The following is a 24,249-nucleotide window of genomic DNA, read 5'->3' as shown; positions in this document are numbered from 1 at the left end:
GTATCAGCTGGAACTCCTGTCTTTTTCTTTCTTTTCTTCCCCCACTCCACCCACGTGAGACAGGGTTTCTCTGGGTATCCCTGGCTGTCCTGGATCTCACTCTTAGACAAGGCTGGCCTCAAACTCACAGAGATCCGCCTGCTTCGGGAACCCCTGTCTTTAAAGAAGGATGTGGTTTGTGGAGTTTTTTTTCCTGTCACCCCAACAACTAGAGCTTGTGAAGGGCAGGTGTCCTCCTTGGAGAAGGAGCACATCTCATTTCCTCATTGTGATGCTTACTCCCCATCCTTCCCCTTTTGGAAGGAATTGGGAGAGAGAAGAAGGAGAGATGAGAAAATGCTTCCTGAGCTATCATATACAATAGCCCTGAAAAGCCACATCTACACCGCACATTCTCTTCTCTTCTCCTGAGGACCAGCTCGCTTTGTTACATCAGTCACCTCTCCCTTCTCTTGCTCTGTGCTCTCGCTGTATTTAGTTCATCCCTCCAGGGGAACATTTGTCATGATCTCTTATGGTTAGTTCAGTAACACCTGTCATTTTGAGTTTCGGAGGACCATCGGGGAAGGAAGTTTTCTTATTTGCCTCAGGAAGCTAAGGACCCAACATATGTTTTCCAACAAACAAGTTATTGTCAGTGTTTATTGGAAGATGGATGGATGTCTATCTCTTATTTACTGTGTGAGAGTTAGAATCACACTAGGTCCTTTGAACACCTGAAGTTGGGCTGTGGAGGAAAGATAGGGAAATAAGGAATTCTTCATCTTCAATGGCAGTAGCAATACCTCACAATGGTGTGATAGTTTGAAATGCATAAGTACCAAAGTGGAGAATGCCTATACTAACTTCCCTTTAAAATTGCAATGTAAACCATAGTTCAGGCTCTCCAACACAGTGTAGCTAAACCTCTTGTACTCTTTGAATACAAATCTATCAGCTTTTCTACGTAAAATATATTTCAGTGAATTTCCCAGCTATATTCTGATTGGAGGGCCTGCTACTCAGAATCCAATGTCCTTCAGAAATTCATACTTTACTTACTGTCTAGGAAACCTCTTTCTCCACCTATCTCAGGCTCCAGTAAGGGAATCCTAGTAGCCACACCCATCACAGAATTCCCCATGCCTGGCTGGCCCCAGTGATTGATTCAGAGACATATCTATATTGGCAACACAATATCACAAGACTTTCCCCATAGAGTTCAGAGAAACCCTTTCTGCTAATTTAAACCTAAGAGAGTATAAAATTTGACACTTCAGCAGTCATCCCTCTACCACGAGGAGAGCAAAATTTGTCTGAGAATGACACTAATTCCGAGAAAGTTAAAGAAAGAGATATTGAACCATAGAAATATTATTTGATTCCCAATTTTCTAAGAAAGTGCCATATTGATTTCCAAAGTGGCTGTACAAGCTTGCATTCCCACCAACAGTGGAGGAGAGTTCCCCTTGCTCCACATCCTCTCCAGGCAGTGGGACCGGGACCTGTCCTTAGTGCATGAGCTGGCTGTTTGGAACCTAGGGCCTATGCAGGGACACTTTGCTCAGCCTGGGTGAACAGAGAAGGGGACTGGACCTGCCTCAACTGAATCTACCAGGCTGAGCTGAATCCCCAGGGGAGTCCTTGCCCTGGAGGAGATGGGAATGGGAGGTGGGCTGGGGGAAGGGGTACAGGAGGAGGGAGGACAGGGGAATCCATGGCTGATATGTAAAATTAAATTAAATTATAAAATAAAAAAAGAAATATTATTTGAGTTCCTGAGAAATTCTCTACCTTAAGCCAATGCTATTTTCAGAATAATGTAATTATTCTCTATACAATTACAAATAAAATATGTCTTGGAAGTTAAGTAGGTGAAATAACTTGTTTCACTTGAAATGCAAATGGTCTTAACAGATGAATACACTCTTCCAGACAACAGGTCTCATATACAGTTAGATATTTTCAGTTCCTCCTATAAATGTGGATATGACCAACTACAATATTCTGAGAACTCCATGCATGAATTCAGGTGATCTAGAAACAAAAATACTTGTACACACAGATACCATTCCAATGCCTGGGGATACAAAAATTTCATCTTGGTTTTTAAGTAGCTCATAATTCTAACAGGAATCAGATTCTAAAAGGCTAATCATAATGTATGTGAATAGGTAAAATGCAAAGTAACTGGGTGAGAGTTTAAAGGGAGAATAAATTGCTTTTGATTTATGAATAGTCTTCCTAATTTATGGATAGAATGAGTTAGTAGATAAATGGGGTGAATGGGTCAGAAGGAAGGTCCTCTTCTATCCTGGCCATATGATAGTACCATTTGGGAGCATTGCAATAATTCTGACACTGGAGCTCTCCTGCAGAGCAATGAAAGCGGATTCTGGAAGGATGCCCAGGCACCGACATTTTTCAGAAGCCCGGGAGGTGACTCTTGCATACATCCAGGATTTCCAGTCACCGTTTGTAGCTGCCAATGGTAGGTATGATGCTCAACCTCTACGTATCCAAATCACCTTAAGGAGTTTATGAACAGTATGGTGTCAGGGCTCTGTCCTGACAGTTTGATTCAGCAGCCGAGGGTGGGATCGAAACACTGGTTTGAAAGTTCTCTACACCTAGTTTCAGACATAGTTAAGAAGTGCTATCAAAAGGAATTCATAATTCTGGAGATGTTACTTATGCTAGTTGAGTTTTGTCAACTGGACACAAACTAGAGGGAAGGGAAGAACCTTAACTAAGGAAAAGTTCAATCAGATTTGCCAGTTAGCACGTCTGTGTGGGATTTTCTTGGCTTTTGGTTGATATAGAAAGGTCCAAGCCACTATGGGCAGTGCCACTCCTGAGCACTTGGTCCTAGCTTCTATAAGAAAGGTAGTTAAATGAAAGCCTGGGTGCAAGCCGGTAAGTACTGTTCCTCCATGGTCTCTACTTCTTTTCCTACCCACATGATCCTGACGTAAGCACCTTCTCTGGCTTCCTTTGATGATGGACTGTGACCTGTAAGCCCAAGGGACTTTTCCTTCCTCAAGTTGTTTTGGTCAGTGTTTTGTCATTAACAAAAGAAACGAAACTAGAGCACAACCAAATGCTCACGCATCCTGCTAAATACATTTCTATCCCTGATGCGTTTGGTTGTTCATGAAAACCTTCCAAATAAAATAACAAGACCATCTTATAGATGATGAAACACACATTCCAAAAGGGAAGAAGCCTTAGCCAATATGACTTAAACAGGCACCAGAAGCTGGGATTTAAACCCGGTTTTGTCTGGGCCCACAATTCAAATTCTTTTTACTACAACATTCATTTATTCAACCACTCATTGATTGTCAGCTGGTCTATTATGTTTTTAGCAATTGTTCAGGGAAAGTCAGTGGCTCCACTCCCAGAACATAAAACATGTCAGGAAATGAGGAGTGACAAAAGAAAAGCAAGCAGTCTCCTTAGAAACATAACCACACAGACTTCTGTGTAAAAGACGAACTCCTGCCGAATAAACCAGCTTTAAGCCATCCCAAGTACCTCAGTCTGTGAATACAGTGGGCAGTTTGTTAAATCTTGCTCTGGATATATCACTGTGACTATATGACCGCCTTCATAGAAATTCAAGCCACATGAGTCAGGCTGTGAGAAGTTCACCCCTTGCAATCTACAGGGCAATCTCCATCAAATGTGCCTGATCCTCCTCTACAAAAAAAAATGACCGGAAGATCAGCTGCAGGCAGGGCTTCCCACTGGGGAAGGAGTACCTGTCAGACAGAGGGCAAAAGGAGTCTTCGTTTTAGAAATAAGATTTGCCTTCTGGGTGCACAGAGAGGAGTTCCTTTGTCTAGCTCACTCTCAAGAACAACCGGCCCTTTGTGATCAGATCTGCCAGTGGTACCTGCCTGAAGGACTGGAAGAGCCTGTCATCTCCACAGACAAAGGCAGGCTCCAGAGCCAAGGAGAGGGAAGGGAGCATCTACCTCTCCTTTCACCTGGATGGACTCCCATTACAGGTGCTCCCCTGCCATTTCAGAGATGCCTGCCATCATACCATCTGGCCTCGGAACGTTAGAATTCAGGGAATTCGGTGTTCATCTTTCCATTCACACGCTGGGTCCTCTGGCCAGCTTGCAGCAGTTTCTTTCCGAGCCATATTTTCAGCTTCATCACTTGCTAATGCCCGCAGATGATGACCCCGTGGTGCACACACAGCGGGACCCAGATCTTTATGCTCTCCCTCTCATAGTTCTCTCGGCCTGGAATTCTCTTCTTACTTCCTCTTCTTGGAAGGACACCTATGTGGTTGTCAACTCTTCTGGGAAGACTGCCTGCTGCTCCAGAGAACAAAGTTACTTTTATAACACATATAGATATAGATAGATAGATAGATCCTTTTAAATATTAAAAGTTATTACAAATACAAACATATACAAACATTTTGCTTTTATACCTCTATTCTCTTGAACTCATCTTGGAGGCTTCAGATTAAATGATCTCTGCATATTATGTTTATTTGAATCCAGTCTAGGGAATCTTCTTCATTCTCCATATTTTATCCTCAAGCCCCTCTTAATGCTACCCTAATAGTTCAGGAATATTAATATGCACCCAAATCACCTGGAGACATTGGGCCTCCTGTTCAGTTACTGATTAGTAGGTTTGATGGGGAGCCCAATAATTAAAATCTGTTATATACCCAGTAATATTAATGTTGATAACTCAGGAACTTCAATTTGAAACTCACTGTTCTACATTTTTTTAGTCAAATTCTCTCATGCCTATAGCATGTACACTAAATTGTTTGTTTATAATTCTACATTCCCACTCAGTCAATAAGACAGATAATGAAAGCCGTTTCAGAAAAATCTGAAAATTCTAGTTACCCTAGCTTACGATGAGAAATACATAGTTCCCCATGATTTCTATGGGTTGGGGTTTGAGAATGGCTCAGCTGAATGGCTCAAGTTCAGGATCTTTAGAGGTTTTAGTCAAGCTGCAGCCTCACCTGAAAGCTCATATGGGGAAGGATCGTCTTTTAAGCTCACACATGTGGTAATAACAGGTCTCAGTTTCTCAACAGTGTTAACAAGAAACCTGGATCCCTTCCATGAATGTACTAGTGTCTTACAGATGTGGAGACTGACCTCCTCCAGAGCAAATGCTCCTACAGAGACAACACACATCCAGAACAAGTCAGAGCTGTCTTTCCCTAACATTAGAAATTACAGCTTTTGCCACATACAGTAACACCTGTTTCAAACCCTGTTTCAAGGTGGGAATAATTCTCATGAAGGTGTGATAAACACAGGTGTAGATCACTGATTACTGACTACCTCTCCCAGTAGTCATAGTTATACTGTAGACAGTATCTAGGGATAACTTCCTTAGGAGAGGGGATGCTTACAGGCAAGACTGAAAAAGAGAAAAAGCCACCAGCTGTGTCAAAACTGAAGAGTAGTTAGTTCTAAGCAGAAGAACATCTAAGGCCCTGAGACAGCAATGAGCTCAGTATATGGGAAGAAGAGAAACTAAAGAAGTATAGTTACCCTTCAGGCATAGCCACCGTTTGTAATATCAACAACAGCACTATTTCTATAGACTTTACCATGCTCAGTAATATGCATGGCAATGTGAGGAAGAAAAGATTCATTGTTTCTAACTTTGTGGAACTGACATATCAGCTGGAAAAAAAACTCCAAGATTTTCAATTAGTGTAATAAGAAGGGAAAAAAAAGTCAAGATAAATTGGCTTCAATAAGTTTCCATTACCACACTCGCTATTTCTCCCTGTGTGAGTCCCAATTATGTTTCATCAACCTGCAAGCAAGAATTTGAGAAAAAAGTACTAATTAATTGAAGGAATAAAAGTCTATGCTTTATATCTATCAAATTTAATGAGCCAAGACCTTTCCAATACTGAACAACATTCAACCCAGAATTGTGGAACCACTTGAAGATCAGAGTACATCCCATCCTTCCTTTACCCTCCAATTTGAGGCAGGAAGAAACTGAAAATAGTGTGCTGTTGGAAACTAGCCCAAGTATGGTGGTTTGAATAAGAATGCCCCCCACAGGCTCATATGTTTTAATGTTTAGTCATCTGTAAGATGAATTGCTAAACAATCTTATTAATAAAAAAAAAACCTGGAGCCAGATATTAGGGTAAAAACTGAGAGATCAGAAAAGCAAAAAGAAGCCAGCCACATTGTTACCACTTGGAAATCCTCAGCCAAAGAGACCTACTTCCTGTATACCCACACCTATATGCCTTTCTGTTCTGTATCTCACTTCCTCTCTCCACCCAGCTACATCATTTCCTGTCTGTCTGTACAGACCTCCAGACCTCTATGATTAGTGCTGGGATTAAAAGCATGTGTCACCCTGACTGGTTTTTGTTACTCAGTATGGCCTTGAACTCAAGAGATCCAGATGAATCTCTGCCTCCCAAATGCTAGGATTAAAGGCATGTGCTATCATTGCCTGACTTCTATGTTTAATACAGTGGCTGGCTTTTTCCTCTGATCCTCAGATAAGCTTCATTAAAGTGCACAATATATTGGGGGACACAATATATCACCATAATCATCAGGCAGTGGCATTACTTGGGAGGGACTAGGAGGTGTGGCCTTGTTGGAGTAGGTGTGGTCTAGTTGGAGGAAATGGGTCATTGGCTGTGGGCTTTGAGGTTTTAAGGGCCCAATCTAGGCCCAGTTGCTTATTCTTTTCCTTCTGCCTACGGATCCTGTTGTAGAACTCTCACCTACTGCTCCTGCACCATATCTGCTTGCATGCGGCCATATTCCCTGCTATGATGAAAATGGACTAAACCTCTGAAACTGCAAGCCAGCCCCAATTAAATGCTTTCCTTTACAAGAATTGCTACAGTCATGATGTCTCCTCACAGCAATAAAACACCAACTAAGACACTGAACAATCATAGTATCATGTATGATCCTCCATCCATTGATTTGATTAAAAGATATACTGAGTAGCCACCCCAGGCACAGTGCTTGAATGCTGTGGGATGGTCTGTATGTCAAATGTGTTGCTGATTGGTCAATAAATAAATCACTGATTGGCCAGTGGCCAGGCAGGAAGTATAGGCGGGACTAACAGAGAGGAGAATTGAGAGAACAGGAAGCTGGGTGAGGGAGACACTGCCAGCCGCCGCCATGATAAGCTGCATGTGAAGATGCCGGTAAGCCACGAGCCATGTGGCAAGGTATAGATTAATAGAAATAGAATAATTTAAGCTGTAAGAACAGTTAGCAAGAAGCCTGCCACGGCCATACAGTTTGTAACCAATATAAGTCTCTGTGTTTACTTGGTTGGATCTGAGTGGCTGTGGGACTGGCGGGTGAGAGAGATTTGCCCTGACCGTGGGCCAGGCAGGAAAACTCTAGCTACACTTGAAGCAATGGAAGAATGACTAGACTCTGGGATTAGGGTATTGACCTGCTATTTACTGATAGATGTGACCCAGAGGCAGCCTTGGGAATAGGAAGCAAAGAGAAAGGAGAAGCAAGAACCTGAGAAGCTGTCTGGGTCTCTTTTCTCCAAATCCAGTGGTGACACTTCTCCTATTGCCTCTGTAGAACTTTGTTTCTAAGTCTTCTGCACAAAGAATGTAGAAGACCACTTTTCACCATCCTTCCTTATGCAACAAGAAATCAGCAAGCTGTGCCTGATGGGCCCAACCCAACCTTCTGCTCAGATTTGTTTACCTGTGAGCCAAGAATAGTTATTACATTTCTAAAGAGTCAAGAAAAGAATCCAACTCAAAATAAACTTTTATCACTGATAAAATTAAAATCTTAATTTCCTGAAAGTTTTATCACAGTTATCCTTTCCCTCTTCAGTGCTGTCTAGAATTGTTTTGATGCTACAATGACAGGGTAGGATAACTATGAGAGACCATGTGTTTCCTTTACAGACATTCCTTTAGATCACTGACTGGTACAGCCATATTCCAATACTTCTCTCATGCCTTTCTTTCCTGGGGCAACTTTAACATAGGTTTATATGCAATATAGTTGGCTTAAAGACACGAGTCTGACCTTTTGGTCTTATAGTATTTGGTTTGTGGTTTGGAGACACTTAAAACTAATGTATGCACTCAGATTACTTATTTAAATCACCCAGAACCCATATACTTTTCTAATAGCATACTATAGTCTGTGTGATAGGAGTCTGAGTTATGTATAATTCCCAAGCCTCAGCCAATAGAAACATCTACTAAGGAGGTAAGTTATCTTTTCCAAATGTTTATGATCCATGAATGATGGGCTACATAAAAAGCTGACCCGAAGAGCACAGACAACTCCAACCTTCACAGCTACATGAGTTCCCAAGTTGCAAACTAGAAAGGCAGAAGGGTAAGAAATGCTATGTATGTTCCTTGGAATATTAGAACTCACTTGTTGCTAAGGTGACTAGGATGGGAGAAGCTCAGGCTAACAGTTCTTCAGTAGTATTAAGTAATAAGATGCATTTTAAAGTAATTTATTCTCAGTACTAGTTCAAGATACTCCAACAAGAATATATTAAAGTATCTGTTTAGGCTGCTTAAAATGATTTTGGAGACAAACTTTTAAATTACAAAGTGGAATTTCTCTATAATGATAATGAAAAAGAAACATATCATGGATAAGGAGAAAGAAAAAGGTTAAGAACCAGAGGATGAGAAGGAGGGCTATGAAATGCTGTCTCCTGGAGGTAACATGTCTAGTGTACTCATTAGCTCATAGCTGTTGTAGTTATTGCCACAGGACCTGCACAGGTTCAAGCCAACCAAAATTTCAGCGTGAAATTGGGTGGTGCTCTCCAGGCCACACCCCTTGCTGAGGAGCTAAAGGCAAGTGATAGCTGCTGGGTGAGGAAGAATGATTCTTTTTTGAGGATGTTCCCACTGGTAGGTTTCTTTTACCCGGGCACATGTAGGGAGCATTAATTAGATTTAGAGGATTATTAAAAACAAAACGAAAAGATATGAAGTTGTGAGAAGGTCATGTAGGAGGATACAAGGAAGTTGGAGGAAGGAAACGGGGGTTTGGATAGGATCATATTTTATTGTAAACATTCATGAAATTCTCAAGAATAAAGAAAATTATAACAATAAAAAAGAAACATAGATACATTGAAGAAATCATTTTAGAAAGCAAATTAGTAATATAAGCTAACCATAAAACCATCTTAGTTCACTATGTGCTGCCATAGCAGCATACTCGGAAGTAGGTAGTTTATTGAGTCTGGAAAGCCCATGCCTTCTCTATGGTCCAGTGGAAACTGCATCTGACAAGCTCTTCCTTGCTATCTTCTCACAGGGAAGATAGAGGTTCAGAGAGGAGGGAACAGAAAAACAGGAGAGAAAAGGAGAGAAAGGACGAGCAGAACGGGGGCAAAGGAAGGAGAAGAGAGGAACTACCTCTCATTTTTTGTAAAGAATTCAGTCTCAGAGTTAAAAATCACTCTGTTTTTTTGTTGTTGTTTTTGTTTCTTTTTTTTTTTAAGACAGAGTTTCTCTGTGTAGTTTTTGTGCCTGTCCTGAATCTCTGTCTGTAAACCAGGCTGGCCTCGAACTCACAGAGATCCGCCTGGCTCTGCCTCCCAAGTGCTGCGATTAAAGGCCTGTGCCACCACCACCCAGCTAAATATCTCTCTGTAAATAAAGGCATTGATCTATCCATTCTTAGAACTCTCTGGCCTAATCAACTTTTATCACAGCCCATCTGCTAATATTGTTGCACTGGAAATCAGTATCCATACATACATTATTGAGATACACATGGAAACTAGATCAACAGGCGTGACTTTTGATCAAGGCACAAATTAAAAGTAAAATAATCCAGCAGGGAAAGAGGGAAAGAAGGAAGGACTTTCACAAAGAAACTTTCACAGAGAGTTTGCTATTTAAAGTAATTGAAATCCCCAAATTTTAATGGTTTAATAAGACTGTTTGAATAATTAATTTATGCAAAACTAATACAGAAATACCTTGTAGTTACTTAAATTACCCTATTACGGGGTTGGGGATTTAGCTCAGTGGTAGAGCACTTGCCTAGCAAGCGCAAGGCCCTGGGTTCAGTCCTCAGCTCTGGAAAAAAAAAAATCACCCTATTACAATTTTAATAATTCCTTGCTTGTGTGTATGTGTGTGTATATATTTGCATATATATATATAGTGTCAAAGTAGAAAATGCAAAAGAACACTGTATAAATGTTGCATCATGTATATGCTTTCATTAGACTAAAAGAAATGTCATACAGACTTTCTAACCATGTATTCTATGAGACATAGGGAACTTGTGGGTGATTTTTATTTCTCTTTTAATTTATATTAAAATTGTTCTAATAAGTAATGCCTCATGAAAGAAGACAAAATACAGTATCTTTTTTGATAATATTACTTTTAGGACAATGAGAAACATCGCTGAACTTGGACAGGGCAGAAACTGATCTGCTGGGGTTGATTCACAAGCCTGAAATGCAGGGATCCATAGGGGGAAAGCAAGCTGTGCTCTACCCACAAACTCCAGTAATCGTGACATCAATAGAGACGGATGTCCCTGACGGAAGGCAGAGACAAGGCCACTGAGCAAGCGACTCAGCAGGGCCAGATGGTATTTATTCAAGGGCTCATTTATTTGGATCAACTTACGTATGAAATAGCAGGGATTCTGACAAGGACATGTGATACCTCATTTCCTTGAAGATTAGGAAGTTGCAGACATAGTATCTGGTCTACGACGAGAGCCCGAGGAAGGCAGAAAGAGGCTCAGAGTTGAGCAAGCCCTAGATAGAGCAAAGCTTCTATGCACTATTAAACAGAAAGAAGTGTGCCCTGAGTTATGTAGCCATTTGTACCCTCATGCTTCCTCCCCAAAAGATATGTTGACAGACTTGGCGGAGGCTAATTAGAATGGGAACTTCCTTGGAAATACTGTCATTGCTAAGGTAAGGTCAAGCTAGAGGACTGTGGTCTGATCTAATATGACAGCGTCTTTATAGGAAAGGCACACACTGACACACACATAGAGGATACCATGTGGGTTACAGAGACAAAAAGAGAGATCGCCATTGGATGACAGAAGTAGAGATGGAAAGAAGTGAAGGAATGCCCATCAGTGCTCATCTTCCCCCAAGACATTAGGAAGATTCAACGATGGGACTTTTGAGAGTGTCAAAAAAGCATGGGACATATGAACACTTACCTTTGTGTCCTCAGGTCTCTGAACTGTAAGACAACAGAATGTTAAACTACCTAGTGTATAATATTTTGTTACAGTAGCCCCAGCCAGGAAATTAAGCCCTACCCACTTCCCTAGAAAATTAAAAACTTGTAGCTAGTCAGAGAATCTCAGGTAAGTTTTTTTTTTTTTTAATTTTCTTGCTTATCCTTTGAGTTGCTACAGCTACTCATTGTGGATCTCATTGATACAATACCAACATAGAAACAACCTGTCTGTTGGAAATTCAGTTTAGGCCAAAAGAAAGGTGGACAAAGCAGAAATGTGGACAGTGGACTAGCCACCTTCTCCCTCAGCTGCAAGTAAGCATTTAGTATCAGCAGGCAGAGGAATAAAACAGGGGAGGAGAAGACGAAGAAATGTGTGCTGAGATACCCATACGAGGACCATGTCGTGTTCCCGGTGGCTGAGAGGTTAGCACGAAGTTATTTTGCCTAAATAGCTGTGGTACCTTGAAAATCATTTAACATCTCTGCACCTCAGTTACCTGGCCTCGAAAATGGGAGTAGTCAATAGTTCCTAACTTACAGAGCGATGGTAAAGTGTAAGTGATGTGGCCCTTACAAACATGCTTAGACCTGAACCAGCACATGATGTTTTGAACAACACATCTACGCTTCCACGTGTCCTGACCAACTTAGTCTCTCAGCTCTTCTACATTATCAGTCTTGTCAAGTTATAAACAAAAGAAGCTGGGACTTTGGGGCTAGGAAGCTGGCTCAGTGAGTCAGGGCACAAATTGTTTTTCTAGAAGACCTTAATTCTCTTCACAGTGCCCATATCAGGCAACTCACAGCTGTCTGGAACTCCAGTACCAGGAGATTCAATACCCTCTTCTGAACTTCCTGGGCACTGTACTAATACACACACACACACACACACACACACACACACACACACACACACACACTATAGAGCAAGAATCCAGGACAGGCACCCAAAACTACATGGAGAAACCCTATCTTGAAAAAAACAAAATAAATAAATAGATAGGTAGATAGATAGGTAGATAGATAGATAGATAGATAGATAGATAGATAGATAGATAGATAAATGAATGAATAAGTCTTAAAGAAAAGATGCCAAAGCTTGAGACACTAAAGAAATAATTGCTGTGGATGAAATAAAGAGCTTCACATCTGGCATTCCAATAGTGACAAGAAAGAAGCAGTGCAGGATAGGACAGGACTGTAGGATGTATTCCCTGAAGTCAAATTGTCCCCAGGTAAGCATTACCAACCTATTCAGTAAGACTAAGGTACTGGTGAAACTACTTCATTGAGTCACAGTGAGGAGTAAATGTGAAAATATGTTTATCACTAAAGAGACACAGGATATACTTGCTGGTATAGCACAGGACCAAGTAATGTTTGCTGTCATTTGCCAAGTGCCTAAGGAAAAGGATGGAATGTCCCTTTCCTTCTAAATGTTGCAATTAAAGAAAAGCACAAAATAATGGACAGTAATATTTACCAAGGGCCTAAAAACAAAACAAAACAAAAAGCCCTCAGATGAGTTAGGAGGGGGACTTAATAAAGGAAATGGAACCATAGCTACTTACTGAAGGGTGGGAGCAATTTTCAAGACAGAGAGAGAGTCTCTCATAGTAAAACAGATAATGGGTGTGTTCGAAATTGTCACAGTGAACCAGGTGAGGGGAAAGTTAAGGATCCAAACTAATTGAGATCTACTGACACAACTTGGTTTTTCCAATGCTGAGAGGCCTTCCCTAGTCGCTTCACAAACCAGATGATCTGACACAGCCAAGGTATCATGTCCTCTAAAAGGGCTTCTCTTGGATCAAGAATCGGGACTCCTCTTTGCTCCTGGGTGACTTCATCAGTATCTCCCATGAATGTGCCACAGGCAAGCAGAAAGTCAGGAGTCAATGACTACCCCTCTGTAAATAAAAATGATGCATCTGTGATCGTGACAATCACAAACACCAACTTTCAGGTTAATAAATGTCAGATTTTAATACTTATGCTTTGCCTCCCAAAGGTAAACAAACTGCTTCCGGAGTGGGAATGTTGGTCTCAAACGTCCCTGAGTTAACTGAACCCTATCTCATGTGTAGTAAGCAACAGTCCCTGGTATGAATGTGGTGATCTATAAAAGGAAAAGAGTACCAAAGGGAAAATTGAAAACCCACAGTGGGAAGATCAAATCAATATGCCAAGAAATTAGACATATTTGGATATGCTAAGGAATATGGCTTTTATTCTATTTGGTGAAGTCATAAAATATTTGTAGTTTTGTAAAAAAAAAAAAATGTTGTCAGGAATTGTATACACTCCATACTAACATACAACAGTATTAAAATTTATAATTTTAAGGTGAAATACTTTAAGCTTATAAATCTAATTTTAGGTTCGCTTTCTGCACCAATCCCTGTGCGATGGGGATTATAAACAATGAAATTTTTCTTATTAAAATGACTACGATTGTCAATCACGAAGAGTCATCATTGTACTGCCTAACATTATCTCAGGTGTGAGGGGTCAGCAGAGGTCCTGCTGTTTGGAGTTGCATAAGGGTGGATCCATTGTAACCTGGAGGAGGTGAGGATAATGGGGACAGTAAAATGACATTCAGGGACATACTCAAAATGAAGAAGGACAGAGGAAGAAACTGCTGAGAACAAGGAAGAAATGGAGGGGGAAATGGGGAATAAGAAGAGAAATAGGAGCAGAGGGGGAAAAGAACCCAGAAGGAAGTGGACAGCAGGCACAAGGGGAGGTACTTGTTGCTAGGGGCTCACATTTCCCCTCATCGTCTTGCCCAGGTTTCCTTCCAATGCTGTAGCGCTGTCGGTTTGGAGCCTGATTACCATGGCTGGCACAGCAGAGAGCCTGCCTATTTTTAGACGAAATTAATCATTTTCATGTGTTATTTTTGGTTCAGATAATGGCTGGCGTGCACAGCAGCTTCTTCGTTAGCTGCCAAGAAGAATGTAAACAAGGTTGGAGCGCTGCTTGGCAGCGTCTAGATTAGGCTCAGCTCTCGTGAAGGCAATTTCCTAAGGAGGAAACCCTCTTGTGTCCAATGAAGGCTCTCAGATGCTCATCCAATCAAACAGTGAGTTGGCTGAATGGATTTGGTACCACTTTGCCCACAGTGTTCTCCTTCTTCAGTTTCTTCTAAGTCAGGGAACTATTTAAATTGGAACTATTGACATGTGGCTGAACCCTTATTCATTATGGGATACTGCCTGGGGAATTGCAGGATACTTATCAGCCTTTATCTCGTGGATGCCAGCAGCACCTCTGGCCAAAACTTATCGCCAGACCTTGCCAAATGACCACCTAAGACACACCTGGGCGTTCCTAATTAAGAGCCATTGGTTTACATCAATAAAGCCATAATAATGTACCACAAATTATATCAGCATAGACTCCTAGCTCCCTTATGTCAAAAGTTGGATTTTCCAAGTCACCTTGTCTGTATAAAAAGAGAAAAACAAGCAGATACACTTGTTTGTTGACTCTTCTTTGTAGGTTGCATCTGATGACTCACAAAAAGTAGCTTCTTCGTGAGACAGGATTCTCACTGATTGCTCCTGTTTGCTGCTACCCCAGTCCTGATTTCACAGGACACCTCTGGTCTCTCTAGCTTTGTTCCAAGCACATACCACATCCTCCTCCCCATTAGCTCACAACAACTGAGAAAACCAAATGTAAATGCTTCCTGTTTTGTATAGAAAGCTCAAAAACATTAGGAAGGTGTGGCAATAGGGTGTTTACAGCCCTATCTCTAGGCATCCTTGGTATGTACTGATGTGGCTTGCTATCTATCTTTTGCATAGTCTTTCTGCACAGGACCAGAGGTGGCATGCTCTTCTCTAGGAAATCCTATTGCATTGGCCAGACTAAGTGCCCTTGTACCCAGTGCTCACTAAAAGAGTCATTTCCTACAATTCTACACTAATGCATCTTAAGTCATCACTTCCCACTCCAAGAGTTTTTTAGTCCCAGCAGGATTGACAGTAGGGGCACATGTGAATGTCTCTTCCCATTAACAGGTATAGTTTGGTGTTGCAACCTCAGAAAGACAAGCAACCAGTGATTTGACAGCAGATCCTGTCTGTATCTGAGATACGCAGGACATAGACCATCCAGAGAAAGTACCTTAGTTTCTCCTCATATAGACTAAATTCAGTATTGAAGATAACTCCATGATCAAGTGATTATAATGGAATAGAACAAGTTTTCATTGGAACCTAGAGAAAACCATTTGACCTGGCCTAAGGTGGTAAAGGAGACTCCAGAGTATAGTAGAAGCACAAATAGCAACTATGAAGGATGACCAGAAAGTAGCCAGATAAAATTCACAGAGAGATGAAAAGGAGATGTGGGAGCCTATTCCAAAATAGATGTAGATGTAGAAAAGAGACTCAGACATTATGAATGGCTCAACAATACTAACTGATGAGATTGTGAAGTATAGAAGAGATTATAGAAGACACCATGTTTGATCTACAAAAACTAGAAGCTAGAATAAAATTAGTTTCAGAAAAATTACACGAAGACTCATAGCTGAGCCTCAGTATTGTGGCTCCTGCTCACTCATGCCCCTAAGAGATACTAACCACATTTTAGAGAGGACACTAACTCTAGTTTTCTGTTTGAAATGTAACTCTTACCTTTTCTAATCATTAGGGAATACTCTCAACTGTTAACATAGAACTTTCTTTGCATATGTTAGGGCAGACTAAAATAAGAATTAATATCAGAATGAAACTAGAGAGCTACCTGGCACCACCCTGTGCCCCAAACAGTTGACTCATTTGGAACCCCTAAAGGGCCCTAAGTATGGCTGGGTATGGCTTCAGGCCCCACATTGACCTCTACTCTAGAGACAACAACCCACACACTATCAGGCATTCAAACCAAGTATCATGAGCAAGTGTTTATATCTCCCTAAATTTCATGTTGAAAACCTAAGCCTCAATGTGCTGTAATTAGGTGACGGGGGTCTTTAGGTGGTGACTAATTATGTCATGAAAACAGAGAATTATTGTGGATAGAGTTAATACCTTTAGTAAGAACCAGAGAGCATTCTGGTCTTCCACAATATGAAGATATAGAAAAAAGCAAGTGGTCTGCAAGCTGGAAGAGAACCCTCACCACAACCCCGCTATGCTGGTGCCTTCATCTCAAACTTCCTTCCTTCTATGCAAAATAGGTTTGTGTTTAAGCCACTGAACATGATAGTATGTTCTAGTACCCCAAATGGACTGACATCAACTCAATACATGTCTGCTTTCCCAAACTGTATACTCTGTTAGCTACTATGTTCACGATGACTCCTGAACACGATGAAGGAAACATGGGGTATAGAGCTAATATGTCTGATGGCATTGGATTGATGTTGGTACTGTTGACTCCTCTCAGTCACAACCTTAGTTCTCAAGAAAATACCACAACAACTTACAAATTCAAATCTACATGTCAGGCACTTAATGAAAACTTCAAAGAGAATTAGAAAGGGTCAAATTAGTTGATTCCTATAGGCTTCTAGACAACAACACCTTTCCATGTCTAAAGTATTTCCTACAAAAGCATCATGAGAAATCTCCATAAGGGAAACCTGGGACTAGGTCCTAACTAGGTGTCTTATTAACTCTGTAGGGGTGGCTACAACCAGCCTCAGATACTAAAATGAGAAAAAGATTCTAAAAGCAGAAGCCCTTATAAACTGAGAAGCCTGATAAAGTCACATTGAAATATTAGGCTCAGATGGCAACTAATGTGCACTCCTGTTCCAGCCCTTCCTCTGGTTAAGGCTGGCTGAGATGCTGTGCTGCTGAGAATTCTGATGTGTAGTAAGGATTGCACATCCACAGGTGTGCTGTCAGTTCCTAGAAATAGGAATCCAACTAGATTTAGTTTAAGAGAAAAGGGAGGAATTCATTGGCTCCTGTGAAACAGAATTTAAACAAGTGCATCTCTGCTCTGTGATAGGTTTAAGGTAGGATCAAACAAACAAACAAACAAAACATAAAAATCTATGAGGACTTTCTGTCCTTTCATCTTCTAACTGTTCCTCTACCTATTTTTTTTAGTACTTTTCTACTGAGATTAGTTTCTGCTGTGTAGCAAAGACCATGTGTGGTGGTATTGTGTTCCCCAAAATACTGTGTACCCTAATAAACTTATCTGGCGTCAGAGAACAGAAAAGCCACTAGATACTTAGGATAGGCAGTGGTAGCACCAGCCTTTAATCCTAACATTCCAGAGGCAGAAATCCATGTGTTCAAGGATATAGCCAAGCATGGTAACTCACTCTTTTAATCCCAGAAAGCAAGCCTTTAATCCTAGGGAGTGATGGTAGAAAGCAGAAAGGCATAGAAGGCGTGAGGACCAGAAACTAGCAGCATTTGGCTGGTTAAGCTTTCAGGCTTCTAGCAGCACAGTTCCGCTGAGAACCATTTGGATATGAGGACACAGAGGCTTCCAGTCTGAGGAAACAAGATCAGCTGAGAAGTTAGCCAGGTGAGGTTAGCTGTGGCTTGTTCTGTCTCTCTGATCTTCCAGTATTGACCCCAACAACTGGCCCCAGGTTTGATTTTATTAATAAGACTCTCTAAGGTTCCTGCTGCAACCATGGGCAGTGTTCCACCCCCAAGAACATTCTTGGACAAAAAACCAGCAAACCTCTTTCTCCAGCTCTCCCTTTAAGTAACTACAGGGTAAGAGGCTGATGCTGGTTGGCCTGGCTTAGGTTATTGGCTGAGTCATGGACCAATCAGGTCTAGATTGTGAGGCATTATAATTAGCACAGTCTGAAATATGTGCTAACCTCTGGAGTCACAAATCAGAAGCTATTTCTATGAGTTGTCATATGTGATAATTTCTAGTTTTATGCAAACTAGATTTCTGACATGTAAGCCTCATCTCTTATCAGCTAAGGGATTTTGCATTGATAGGATCTCCCTTGGCTCATACTGGCTGTGCCTTCCTCTTCTGAGATCATTCTTGTTCATGCATGCAGAAGTATACATATATATTGTACACGATGTATAATACACATGTATACACATGTACAAATGTGTGGGGAGGCAAAGAAAAAATACCTGTCTACCCTATTTTTAAGGCCTTTGCAATCTAACTGAATGATTTGAAACATGAAAAATTAAAAATCTGTTCTGTTAGTCCCCTTTTGGAATTTCTATATTCCCTTTTTCTGAATTTTCAAATGCATTCATCTGTAACTACCTTTATACTATTTTCTTTGTAACTTATCTGAGCTCCTCTATAAAGACATGAGTCCTTAGAGGTATATCAAAGATCAAATCAGATGAGTACCACTCATTATTCTTATTAACAAATGTTCTGCTTACATCTTTCTTTGCTAGGCATTCTGCCTACCTATCTGTGCATATCCATGAACAAACATAGCCTGCTCCTAGCCCTGCCAGGCCATAATTTATAAGATCGGCTTCATCTCCTCTAACCTACTGAAGGATTATTCATTTGAAATTATCTTGCTTCTCTTTATATAAACAACTTTCCCTTCTGAATTGATGATTCCTATTAATTTACAAGATGCTAACATACAAATATAGTCTTCTGTCTTCAAAGGTATCATTCCTTTAACTCCATGTCTGTCTCTAAAAAACTGCCTCATTGTTTCCCCTCTTTATAAACTCCTTAAAAGAATTAACTGTAGTATCTTTCTGCAATTTTTCTGTTTTCTCTTTTGACCTTTTAAATCAACCTTTGGCTTCACCATCTGCTTAAACTGCTCTTGTCAAGTTTACCACCATCCTTCATCTTGCCCAACCTAGTTGGTATCTCCTTGTGTTCATGTTATTAATTCTTGAACATGATTTCATAATTGCTTACCTCTTCCTTCTAGAAACACTTCCCTCCCTTAGCTCTAGGACCACACATTTCCTTAGTTCTGTTCTTGCTGACATGGCTGCTCCTTCTAATTCTCCTTTGATGGATCCCTGCTTGTTTATAACTACTAAATATGGCAATTAGCTAGGCTCTCCTTTCATTCTACACATCTTTAGGGCATGCATCTATGCCTTTAAGTAAAATCCTCATGCTCTCTACTGTACTTTAGAATTTTCCCTTGATCCCTGGCTTGAGAAGTCAAATACTCCTATTAGAATGCCTAGTAATTTTCTTGTACTTATTACTAGAGCCAAAACAGGACCTTCCCACCTTCACTTCACACTTGCTCCCTTCCAATTTGCCTTACAAAATTTAATGAAACCACTATTCACCCAGTTGCATAGGCCGTAAATCTAAGAATCTCTCTTTCATTCCCTTTTGTGATCATGGGGATCAAACTTAAGGCCTCATACATGCTAAGCCAGTGCTTTCCCACTGACCTACCTCCCCAACACTAGACTATAAATCTCAGAGGTAACTCTAACTCTTTTCTTTTCCTAACACTCAGCATCTAAGCATCAGCAAGCTTTGCTGACTGCCTCCAAGACTCCATTCTGAACTCCATTCTTTCACTACCTCCACTGCTGCCAGTGAGCACCTGTTATCAGAGCCATGCTGTTTGTCGTGCTTCAGAACTGCTCTACAATTCATTCTTCAAATGGTCAGCTGAAAATACATTCAAATCACAAATCACACCCTCTTCGTGCTTAACAATATACAATTGATGCCCTCTATATTTTGAATTAAATCAAAATCCCCAAATGGCCACCAAAATCTTGCCCACTTCTACTTATCTATCCCATCTTCTACTGTTCTTTCTCTTTTGATGATGTACTACCCATCCTGGCCTGTGTGCAGTCCTTGTTCTACGCTTAGTGGATTATGATTTCAGGCTCCTGAATATGTTTCTTCTTTTTAGAAGGTTCTATTCTACCTTATTTATTCCTGTACTGTCTTCTTGCCACTCAAGATTTCATGCAAATGTCACTTTCATAGGGATCACTTCCTGAAGAAGCCTTTGAATAGAAGTCACCCTCACTTGGGATCTCATGCAAAGGTCATTGCATAATCATGTTCCACTTTATTTACAGTATACTGAATTTATTAGGCAGCTATTAATTGTACTTTAATTGTAACTAAGGTAATAGATTTTATAATGACAGTTCCATACATGCTTATAAACATATAATGTACTTTGGTAATATGTAAACCTTATATTACCCTTCCTTATCTCCCTGATAGGCTCACTTTCATGTTCATGTTTTTTAAAAACAGAATTGAACATATGAGGGAAAACAAACAATAATTCCTTTGTTATTCTGTGTTATTTTGTTTAACATATTAATCCCCAATACCGTGTACTTTCCTATAAATTTTATAATTCCACTTTTGCTTACATATACATAAAAGTCAGTTGTGTAAATATACCACTTAGACATTCTCTTTATCTATTAATCTGGCGATAAACATCCAGCTGCTTTGATTACCTGGATATTATGAGTAGGGAAGTAATAAATGTGAACATGCAGATGCCTCTAGAGTAATGCAGCACATTTTCCTAAATTCTATCACTTACATATTGGGTTCCTTACTTTGTTTCCTGTCTTTCCCCAGTGGAATGTGACAGGTACCATATCAGTCTTATTCTTATGATTTTAACTAATTTGTCTATCTGCCACAATTCCTTGACTAGTATCTGATAATAATACATTCTAGACACGTATTTGTTTCGTAAAAGGATAAGCTTGTCTCTGGTTATCTTTTCATTTGAGTTGATTAGATGAGATGACAGGTAGAAGGATGATGGATGAACATCTGGGTGGATTGGTTGATTGATGGATGAATGGATTGTCTAGACCAGTGGTTCTCAACCTTCCTAATGCTGTGACCATTTAATACATTTCCTCACGTTATGTTGACCCCCAATCATAAAATTATTTTAGTTGCTACTTCATAACTTTAATTTTACTACCATTATGATTTGTAATGTTAAGTATCTGATATGCAAGATGGTCTTGGGCAAGCCCTCTGAAAAGATTGTTTGACACCCCCAAAGGGGCCGTGACCCACAGGTTGAGAACTGCTAGTCTAGACTATTACTGGTAAATGCAGTCTATGAAAAATATTTTTCAATTATCTATCACTACATAATGAACCAGCCCCAAACTTCATATCTTACAACAGTAGATTATTTCTAAAATTCAGGGAGTTGTTTTGGTCACTCTTCTGGCCTTAATGGTGTTGGCTGTGGTGATAGTGGCTACAGTTATTAAAGAGCTAGTTTAAAAGCCAGAATCTACAAAATATCTCATTCATATGAGACAGTTCATCTTGACTGTTGGCTAACAGTTCAGCGGAGAATGTTGACAATCAGAACTTGACTTGTCAGGTCCATAACACATAGGCTTCTCCCAGCATGGCAGTTGTGTTACAAGACATCAAGGACTGAATATTCAAAGAGACTCAAGTAACTACTGAGGATTTTCTTGACCTTCCCTTGGAAGTCCCAGAACGTCATTTCTGCCATATTCTATTAGCTAACCAATTACTAATGTCAGCCTAGATTTGAGCCTCTACTTTTTGAAGTGAGGAACAGTGTGGACAGTAGCCATCGTGGAAACTATCTCCACATCTGTAAATAGACAGCTCCCTGGGTTGTGTGGGGGAAATCCTTCAGCCCTCTTCACTTTGTGTAAACACATCTTTGTGTTGTCCTTTAAGCAGACCACATCTTACAAATGAGTCAAGTAAGTGGCTCTTAGGTCAAGCCGTCATGCTTCCATAGCTGCACATTCATTCTATGAAGAGTTGCTTCCTTTCTGTTCCAAGAATACAATCGTGTTTCACATTCTTTAAACCACTTTGTGTATTCTAATTAGTGATCTCTGTTTTTTTCCATCTCTGTGTTCCAGCCACCTGTTCCCACCTTCACATCTTCTTCTCATTATTTCGGATAGTCTGATATAGAAATAAAAAGTCAATTCTAAAAGTAGAGCTAAGAAATAGGGTCTGATCAACCAAGTACCAGTAGAATTGAATCAATGAACTAAGCATCAGTTGTTAAACTTATCACTGATCGCTGTTCAGTTAGTTATCTGTCTTTCCTTCCAGTGTTTCTCATCTGAGAATCATATGTAGAGTTATAACAAAGAAATGTAAAGTCTTGAGCTTCACCTCAGACCTATTCATAAGAATTTGAAGGTGGATAGCTCAGGGCATATACTTTTAAGATCCACCGTAGTCACACTGATGTGTTTTCAGTGTTAATTACCTCCCCCGGGTGTCAAAATATCACACAGAATAGAAAATTCCACTCTCTTGCAATTATGTCTTGCCTTATTAGCACATAATATCGTCTGCTGAAGAAGTGACTACAGTGATTTGTTGTCTCCCAGAGTGTTTTATGCCCATTTCTGGATACATGTATCTGTAGAGTTATAAGAAAACAGTAAGAAAATGCCTTCACAGTGCAGACATTCATTCTGAGGCATCTTTTCCATATCGATCCCAATTTGCAAGAAACATTGACCTAGAAAGAAACAAGTGCAGCTAGATTCTATCTGTGCTGAACTTTCCCAAATATGCCCTGTATAGTAGGCCATGGCTACAGCCAGAAGATTCTTCACTATTCTTTTTCTTGTTGAAGATGAAATGTGCTGAGGCCAATAACCTGGTGAATAATTCATTTTCCCAAAGAACAATCTGTAAGCCTTGAAATGCTTTCGTCAACAAAAGAGAAAATATTAAGAGATAGTAATACTTTCTTCATGTATATAACCTTTTATGATTTTTCTAGTCATTCTCTATATAATGAGGATAATGACCATAGGTAATATTTATTGATTCTATAATGTGCTAGGTTTTGTACTGAGTTCATCAACACAGAGGTCACAGCTTTTAATTTTTAAAATATCCTAGGATAGACATTTACATGTTTATCCATACATCTTTTCCAGAGGAAGAACCTGAGATTTAAAAAAGTCTATTAACTTTCCTGAAAACACACAGAATCTAAATATGTGTCATAATCGCTATGTAAGATTGTTCCCCCATATAGATATTTCTTCACATCTCTAGAAGTCAGTAGAAAAAAAGACAGATGTAAAGATATAGATTAATTTGATGATCATTAAATTCTCAAGTAGTTAACAAAAATGTAAGATGGTTCCAGTTTCCAGAGGAGAAAAAAATCAGCTGCAGAATTGCAACAGGCTACCCAAATAACATATTATAGGGTCAAAGTTACTCCATTGAATGGAACCTTGATGTCTTCCCACAGCCCTATGGTAACTCTGACATAGCCAAAGGGATTCCTGTAAGTCTTGCCTTATACTATGAAGAACAAATGTGGGGTGGGATATGGCAATAAATAGAGCTCTGTGATGACATTTTCAGACAAAAAGACTAGCTTATCAAATCCCCATCAGCCCATACTAGATCATATCAAGATTTTGCAATATGAACATAATGTTCTCTACTGTCCAGGATCTAATCCTTTTTCATTGGGGAGCACATTTGCAAACAATGACTCCTAACTCATGAGGAACAGCATCCAACTCTTACTCCACCAGGACCTTTACTCCACGTTGGAAGTGGCTGCCCTGAGGTTAAAGGGCTCTTCTGAGAGGAACACTGAAGCTCTTGCTTGAAAGAAGATTTCCCAAAATGAACCCCCAAAGAAACTGAAAATGGCATGAACGTACATCCTGTTACTCAACACGCCCTGGTTTCCTAATGCAGAGTCAGGAAGAGAAGGTGCCAACATTCCTGAATGTTAGAATCATTACAGAGCAAACTCATACTGTTCCCACACTTGAATGCTAACAAGAGAGAGTTCGTGTTCTCCTCTTTACTTATGGAAACACTGCAAAACCATATGGGCTCAGTTAGACGTCAGCCACTAACTAACTCTCTCTTGCCATTCTCTCTGAGGGATTGTGAGGCTCATCCCAGGCAAATGACTCCCAAAGCAAAGATGCTCTATTTGGGAACATAGTCGTGGGCCCTGACAGGGATAAGCACTTTTGAACTTCAATGTATTTTTATAACTATTGCCCCAATTAAATCTCATTGTCTCCTAGAGAAGAGGTAGGCTTCGTCACTTCCACGTTGCAAATAGG

The sequence above is a fragment of the Peromyscus eremicus genome, chromosome 20 (assembly GCF_949786415.1).
Source record: "Peromyscus eremicus chromosome 20, PerEre_H2_v1, whole genome shotgun sequence".
Lineage (NCBI taxonomy): Eukaryota > Metazoa > Chordata > Mammalia > Rodentia > Cricetidae > Peromyscus > Peromyscus eremicus.
Note: the sequence above shows the minus strand (reverse complement) of the source record.